This window comes from Lactuca serriola, chromosome 5 (assembly GCF_051521515.1).
Source record: "Lactuca serriola cultivar US96UC23 chromosome 5, Lser_US96UC23_V15, whole genome shotgun sequence".
NCBI classification, from domain to species: domain Eukaryota; kingdom Viridiplantae; phylum Streptophyta; class Magnoliopsida; order Asterales; family Asteraceae; genus Lactuca; species Lactuca serriola.
Window position 1 is genome coordinate 67,792,973 of NC_136412.1, and position 9,087 is coordinate 67,802,059.

General features: G+C 41.3%; 1 pseudogene; it reads right to left on the reverse strand.

Annotated features, from left to right (window-relative positions):
- Nucleotides 1-3,029: 3,029 nt before the first annotated feature.
- On the reverse strand, nucleotides 3,030-8,685 carry LOC145049574 (uncharacterized; annotated as a pseudogene).
- Between the last annotated feature and the right edge of the window lie 402 nt (nucleotides 8,686-9,087).

The following is a 9,087-nucleotide window of genomic DNA, read 5'->3' on the forward strand; positions in this document are numbered from 1 at the left end:
AACCTCCCAGACCTTCGTGAAGACATATCAACTACATATTTATGTTTATAACACAATAAGTATAACAAACATAAATTTTATTCCAAATTATTAAAACTTCAAAAATATGCATACGTCTTGTTCACATCAAGTCACTCAAGCCAACAACCAAGAGAAATAAAAAAAAAAGACAAATCATTGCACTCCTACTTTCTAATTTTTAAAAATGATGCCATCATATTTCAATATTCTCTTTCCCTCCTTCAAGTACTTCCTTATCTTTTTAGCTTTTCGATCTCCGGGACCACTTTGAATGACCAACACCTCGACCTGAGGTGGTTCTCTTCCAACCACCTTATCTAGGAATCCGTAAGTCGTGGCCTTGGCTTGTTTTGCCCAAGCCACAAACCCTTCCCACAACTTAGTGATAGTCGGTTTCTTTAGCTCTGACACCTCCTGTTCCAACCTTCGTATCTTGCGTTTACTTTTCATAGCAGCATCAACCCTTATTTGGTTCTCCTGTACAAGCCTTGACCTATGTTCATCTATCTCTTCAATCTTTCTTTTCAAACTGTGAATCTCGAGCTGTGCCTGTGGCATTTCATCTTTATAAAGTCGCTCCCAGTAGGTACCAGGACTAGTTGGCGTGTACTCCACATAAGGCATATGGAACGTTTCGTATCTTTGCTCCGCATGGTACTCCACGTGATTTCCCTCGGATTCCTCCTCGGGGTCTTCTTTGGGCTCCTCCTCAGGATCTTCTTCGGGCTCCTCCTCAGGATCTTCTTCGGGCTCCACCTCGGATTCCACATCCTCGTCTTCTTCATCCCGTTCAGAGAGGCTGAGTGGGGTCGTTGGTTCCAGATTGCCTTCCGAGTCAGAGAGCTCTAACTCGGCCTTCAACTTCTCGTGGGGAAGTAACCCACTAGTACCCTCAACTGACACCCCACCATCGACGATTGCCTTTCCATGATCCATCGTACCTACAAACGAGACACATTCCAGATTAGGCGATGTACCGCTCCTTCCGTTTAAGCTTAGGCGTTTAAACAACGACTAATCTGCTTAAACCTGGCTCTGATACCAACTTGTAACACCCCAAATTTCAAATATAACTTAACATAGTCCCAAAACTTCCAAAAATCAAGATTCAAATACTAAAGTAATTATTAATAATAATAGCGGAAGCAATTAGAGATTTAATTAAACACTTGGTGCGCCACGTCTTCCTCAAAACTTGTCGCCTTCTTCAAGTCTGAACCTTATCCTTTCCATTCCCGCTGCCACTTGCTACGTAATTTCCTGGGTTGCGTGCATTTAAAGATTCTAATGGGTAAGCCTAGGGCCTAGTGAGTTCGTGGTTTTCATGCATATTGACGTCAATAAAATAAAAATAATGCAATAATTTATCAATATAAATCTTTTCATTTCTTTCCACCCTTGATGACACATTAGGGAACTACTGTCAATTCCAGGGAACGAGTCCCTCCGCCGGGCACAACAAATATGCTTACGGCTAGATAAACAGAGCGTAAGCTCTCCGCCGCGTACTAACACCCTGTACGACGACTAATAATAAGACCGTGAAAATACACCTGTTCCCTATATGTCACCCACCATTTTCACCCTTTTATATGAAATAATTCGCAAAATTTCACACAAATATTCATAGCAATAACAACAGTAACATATAATTGCAAATAATTTAGAATCAACTTTTCATGCAAGCAACCACAAAATTCACACCAAACTCACCTTGTTGGCGGTTAGGTCTTAACCAAAGCTTGTCACGCTACACGCACCCTACATTCCACCAATAATTTTTTTCTAAGGCAACATTCCTAGAAAAACATCCTATGTGTGCTCATTTTGGTTCAACTAGTCAGATGTCTTATTCGACCAAATAACAGTCATTCACTTACGTTAATTACGATGTTCATTATAAAATTTTCAGCTTTAAAATTTTAATATTTAAAGTTCAGGGCAATCAAATCTTTTAAATACATAAACTAAATAAAACCAATAACAGTAAGAGAGGGTTCAGTCAATTTATTAAAAAATGTAGAGACCATCTTGTAAAATTTATTTCCAATCCAAAAGTAGTCGTTTTAAAATAAACTATTGGGTTATCAATACTTCAAGGACCATTTATGTAACTTAAAATTTTGATCCCGTAAACAGAGAATTTTATAATGGAAATTTAATTCAGGGAAAGAAACTAAGGCATTCTTTTGAAAAAAATAAATCGTGTACCAGCTAAAAGGAATGTGTCAGCCTTTCCAGTCTCACCACCATATATTTAGAAAAATATATTTTTATAAAAACATTGTTATACAGTCTTCCATCCAGACCCGCTTTTTACCTTCTTCTTTACCCGAAATTATCTATAATTTTCTGCCATTTCTAAGTGCTAAAAGCTCCGATTTTTGTGACCAATTACCCCAATTAATTCTAAAAAAATAAATATTTCATATCTCCACTTTTCCCAACATACATCCATACTATTATGTAAGAAATTAACCAAAAATTCTGAAAATAACATACTTACTATATCAATATAAAAATTTGGGTTTTCTTCAAATTCATATACTTTATGGCCGAATCAGAAGCTTACTGTTGAACCAAAACATGAAATGCACGACATAAACATACTCAAACAACCTAATCGAGCTTAAATTAGAGATTATACCTCAATTGCCAAAAAAAACTCCGAAAATCCTCAAGAACTTCTAGCTCGTACTTCTCCTTCAATTCTCAGTAGATTTCTAAAATTCTTGTGGGGTTTACACTCGATTTTTCGTACTATTTATAATGCCTAAGTCTAAAACCGATGAAACCCATTCATTTGCTCGTATTTAACTAGCCTAATCAAGGTGACGGTTTTGATCATTAAGCCTCATAATTTGTATATAATTAACCCATTAATTGTGAACTAATCCTCTTTCTTTTAAACTGATATAATCAGATTATATACATTACATATATATTTTTTTTACACAAGTTATTACAAACTTCCCCCCTTAGAAAAATTCCGTCCTCGGAATTTTGAACTAATCAAATAAATGAGGGTATTTAGTTATCATATCTCGCTGAGTCTCCCATGTTGCATCTGAACCTTTATGATACTTCCACTGAACTTTCACTAGAGGAATCTCCACGTTCCTTAACTTTCTGACCTTTCGATCTATAATTGCAACAGGTTCTTCTGTATATCGTAGCTTCTCATCAACCTTAATTTCTTGAAGTGGTACTTCCATGGCGGCGTCCGCTAGACACTTCTTTAGATTAGAGACATGGAACGTGCTATGAATGCCCTGCATTTCCCTTGGTAACTCCAATCGATATGCTATTTCTCCAACTCGTTCCTTTATTATAAAGGGTCCAACGTAGCGAGGACTTGACTTCCCCCGCTTACCAAAACGAACAACGCCCTTCCATGGGGACACCTTTAACATAACTTTATCACCGACCTGAAACATTATTGGCTTTCTCCGCTTATCTGCATAACTTTTCTGCCGATCCTGAGCAACCTTAATGTTATCCCTAATCACCTGGATTTTGTCGGTAGTTTGCTGAACAAGTTCATGTCCAGCCAACTGTTTCTCCCCCACCTCATTCCAACATAATGGAGTTCTACATTTCCTGCCATATAGAGCCTCATATGGTGCGACTTTTATACTTGCATGATAGCTATTGTTGTAGGAAAACTCTATTAACGGCAAATGAGTTTCCCACGAACCTCCGAAATCAATAACACAAGACCTTAACATGTCTTCCAAGGTCTGTATTGTCCGTTCACTTTGCCCATCTGTTTGCGGGTGGTATGCTGTGCTCAATTTTATTCGAGCACCCATTTCTCGTTGGAAGCTACCCCAAAATGTCGACGTAAAATGACTATCCCGATCCGAAATAATAGATAATGGAACTCCATGCAGTTTCACTATCTCGTCAACGTATAATTTAGCTAGCCTTTCTAACGGATACGTCTCCTTAATCGGAAGGAAGTGCGCCGATTTGGTTAATCTATCCACAACTACCCAAATCGCGTCATAACCTTTTGGTGTCCTTGGTAACTTAGTCACAAAGTCCATTGTGATGTGATCCCATTTCCACACTGGAATCTCCATTGACTGTAACTGACCGTATGGCCTTTGGTGTTCAGCCTTCACCTTCAAGCACGTCAAACACCTTTCAACAAAATAGGCTATATCCTTTTTCATACCACGCCACCAGTAAGATTTTCATAAGTCTTGATACATCTTGTTTGTTCCCGGATGGATTGAGTACTTTGACATGTGCGCTTCCTTGAGAAGTAAGTTTCGCACTTCACCCACTCGTGGTACCCAAACCCTTCCTTGGAAACACTTCAAGCCACGACTATCCTTTTCCAATGATTGTATTACCCCTGCCACCCTTTCACTTTTCCACTTCTCTTCCTTCGAGGCTTCCTCTTGATTCTTTCTCAAATCATCTAGTAAGTTGGTGGTTATGCCATTCTTCATCATCCGAATTTTAGGTGATTCTCTTCTTTCCTTACGACTTAATGCATCAGCTACCACATTTGCCTTCCCCGGATGATACAATATCTCACAGTCGTAATCTTTTAATAGTTCCATCCACCGTTGTTGTCTCATGTTTAGATCTTTCTGATCGAACAAGTATTTCAAACTCTTGTGATCAGTGAAGATCTGACACCTTGTCCCATACAAATAGTGCCTCCAAATCTTTAAAGCGAACACTACTGCAGCCAACTCCATATCATGTGTTGGGTATTTACGCTCGTGAACCTTTAACTGTCGTGAGGCATAAGCAATCACCTTACCGTTTTGCATCAAAACACACCCCAAACCTAACTTGGATGCATCACTATAAACAACAAAGCCATCATTGCCTTCTGGTAAAGATAATACTGGTGCACTGCTAAGCTTTTCCTTTAAGACGTTAAAGGCATTATCTTGCTCTGGCTTCCATTTGAACTTCACATTTTTCCTTGTCAGGGTAGTTAGCGGTGCAGCTATGCGCGAGAAGTCTTGTATAAACCGTCTATAGTATCCTGCCAACCCAAGAAAACTTCGTACTTCTAATGGGGTCCTTGGTGGTTCCCACTTTTCAATCGCCTCAATCTTTGCTGGGTCCACCTTGATACCTTGTTCGTTTACAACATGTCCCAAAAACTGGACTTCCCGAAGCCAAAACTCGCACTTCGAAAATTTGGCAAATAATTTTTCTTTCCTCAATAAACTAAGTGTTAGCCGCAGATGTTGCTCATGGTCTGCCTTACTTTTAGAGTATATCAATATGTCATCGATAAAGACGATTACAAACTTGTCTAGGTATGGCTTGCACACCTGGTTCATCAGATCCATGAATGCAGCTGGTGCATTGGTCAAACCAAATGGCATTACTAAAAACTCGTAATGACCATACCTAGTTCGAAAGGCTGTCTTCGACACATCTTCTTCCCTGACCTTCAGCTGGTGATACCCCGACCGTAAATCGATCTTTGAGAAGTAACTTGCCCCCTGGAGTTGATCGAATAGGTCATCAATTCTCGGTAATGGATACCGGTTCTTTATAGTCACCTTGTTTAACTCCCTGTAGTCAATGCACATTCGCATTGTCCCATCCTTCTTCTTGACGAATAGTACTGGTGCACCCCACGGTGAGGTACTGGGCCGAATAAAACCCTTGTCGAGCAAATCTTGCAACTGAGCCATCAACTCCTTCATTTCGGTTGGTGCTAACCGATAGGGCGCACGAGCTATCGGTGCTACTCCTGGGGTAAGATCGATTCGAAACTCCACTTGCCTATCCGGTGGCAAGCTAGTTAGGTCATCAGGGAACACATCTTGGAACTCGCGTACAACTCGTATATGTGTTATTTCAGGCTTGTCCTGTTTGGCATCGAGAACATATGCCCAATAACTTTGACACCCTTTCTTTAGATAACGAGTTGCCTTAGTCACTAATATCAAAATAGAGTCCTTAATTCGCCGATCACCGTAAATCTTTACCATTCCTTTTTCTGGCACCCAAACTTGAACAATCCTATTTTCACAATCTATAATCGCTTGGTTTTTCGACAACCAATCCATCCCTATAACAATATCAAAATCACCTAGGGCTATAGGTAATAATTTTAACGGTAGCACACTACCTTCTATTTCTATAGAGCAATCATCATATTCCTCTCTTACTACTACCCAATGATCGTCAGCAGTTTCAATTTCTAAGGCATGTTCTAGAGTCTTTGCATTTCTACCCAGGTTTTTGCAAAAAGTAGAAGACACAAAAGATCTATTTGCACTAGAATCAAATAACACCCTAGCATGAATTGAGTTTACTAGGAAAGTACCTGTCACCACATCTGGGGTCTCCTGAGCCTCCTGAGCCGTCATGCGAAAAGCTCTAGCTTTTGGTCTACCAGTGTCAACCTTTTTATCCGTCGACCGATTGTCTGTTATCCTGCCTTGATTGTTGTTACCTTTACCCTGGGGACATTCCGACTTAATGTGGTTAGGGGAACCACACCCGTAACATACCCTTCCTGTCTTACATTCTGTGGCTATGTGCCCTGGCTTACCACACTTGTAGCAAACTTTCTGATTCATATTACACTCCCCCTTATGATAACGGTTACATTTCGGACATTGCTTTACTCCAGAGCTTTGATCAACCTTACATTCTGGCCCTGAAGTCTTGCCTTTCTTCGAATCATTATTTGTACCCTCCCATTTTCTTTTCCCCAAAGCCCTGTCTTCACCTTGACGATTGTTCTCACGTTCGCTACCTTCTGCAGCATCAACAACAGACTGGAAAGTACCCGGTTTCTGAATTTGCACAAATTCACGGATAGCTGTTCTCAATCCCCAAATATAGCGTTCCACCCTTCTTTTTTCCATAGATACGTAAAATTCGGCAAACCTAGCCTTCTCCATGAACTTTGTGGTGTACTCCCTCACAGTCATATTCCCCTGCTCCAACCTTAAAAATTCTTCCTCCAACTGTTTAACCGCTGTACGAGGGCAAAACTTTTCTTTAAAAATTCTTAGGAACTCATCCCATGACATATTCTTGGCCGCCTCACGCCCCCTAACCTCCTTCACCATGCCCCACCAATGTATTGCCTCCCCTTTTAGCATTGTCGCAGCATAAATCACCTTGTCCTCATCCGCACACTTGCTAGTATCGAATGTTCCCTCAATCTCCATGATCCATGTTGATGACAAAACGGGATCAATTTCTCCGTTAAAAATGGGTGGCTTGCAGTTCATGAACGTCTTGTAACTACAACCCCGCCGATCGTGGTCGCCATGGTGCCTTGTGGGTTGTGCAATACTTGGTTCACGACTCATATTTGGTGTACTGTACTCGTAGTCCTCTTCATCTCCACCCAAGTTACCTTCATACTCACCCATTATTGCTTCTCGTGCCTGAGCAATTACATCTGGTAAGGTGTCTCGAATTGCTCGAGCAATCTCATCAGCCAACTCCTCTCTAGTGATCGTGTTTGCCGCACGACCCCTTCCACGACCTCGACCTCGACCGCGGTGGGATCCAGAGCTACCATGGGCCGATTGTACAGGTATCGGTGCTGTAACAGCACCTCGGCCTCTTCCTCTACCCCTACCTCTTCCTTGGCCCCGTCCACGACTAGCGTTCGGGTTCAGTGGGGTTTCTGGAACATCTCCTGGTGCTCTAACATAAGCTCCAATTGGGATGCGCTCTTCCTCCGGAGTGACCCTAGTGAACCTCCCAGACCTTCGTGAAGACATATCAACTACATATTTATGTTTATAACACAATAAGTATAACAAACATAAATTTTATTCCAAATTATTAAAACTTCAAAAATATGCATACGTCTTGTTCACATCAAGTCACTCAAGCCAACAACCAAGAGAAATAAAAAAAAAAGACAAATCATTGCACTCCTACTTTCTAATTTTTAAAAATGATGCCATCATATTTCAATATTCTCTTTCCCTCCTTCAAGTACTTCCTTATCTTTTTAGCTTTTGGATCTCCGGGACCACTTTGAATGACCAACACCTCGACCTGAGGTGGTTCTCTTCCAACCACCTTATCTAGGAATCCGTAAGTCGTGGCCTTGGCTTGTTTTGCCCAAGCCACAAACCCTTCCCACAACTTAGTGATAGTCGGTTTCTTTAGCTCTGACACCTCCTGTTCCAACCTTCGTATCTTGCGTTTACTTTTCATAGCAGCATCAACCCTTATTTGGTTCTCCTGTACAAGCCTTGACCTATGTTCATCTATCTCTTCAATCTTTCTTTTCAAACTGTGAATCTCGGGCTGTGCCTGTGGCATTTCATCTTTATAAAGTCGCTCCCAGTAGGTACCAGGACTAGTTGGCGTGTACTCCACATAAGGCATATGGAACGTTTCGTATCTTTGCTCCGCATGGTACTCCACGTGATTTCCCTCGGATTCCTCCTCGGGGTCTTCTTCGGGCTCCTCCTCAGGATCTTCTTCGGGCTCCTCCTCAGGATCTTCTTCGGGCTCCACCTCGGATTCCACATCCTCGTCTTCTTCATCCCGTTCAGAGAGGCTGAGTGGGGTCGTTGGTTCCAGATTGCCTTCCGAGTCAGAGAGCTCTAACTCGGCCTTCAACTTCTCGTGGGGAAGTAACCCACTAGTACCCTCAACTGACACCCCACCATCGACGATTGCCTTTCCATGATCCATCGTACCTACAAACGAGACGCATTCCAGATTAGGCGATGTACCGCTCCTTCCGTTTAAGCTTAGGCGTTTAAACAACGACTAATCTGCTTAAACCTGGCTCTGATACCAACTTGTAACACCCCAAATTTCAAATATAACTTAACATAGTCCCAAAACTTCCAAAAATCAAGATTCAAATACTAAAGTAATTATTAATAATAATAGCGGAAGCAATTAGAGATTTAATTAAACACTTGGTGCGCCACGTCTTCCTCAAAACTTGTCGCCTTCTTCAAGTCTGAACCTTATCCTTTCCATTCCCGCTGCCACTTGCTACGTAATTTCCTGGGTTGCGTGCATTTAAAGATTCTAATGGGTAAGCCTAGGGCCTAGTGAGTTCGTGGTTTTCATGCATATTGACGT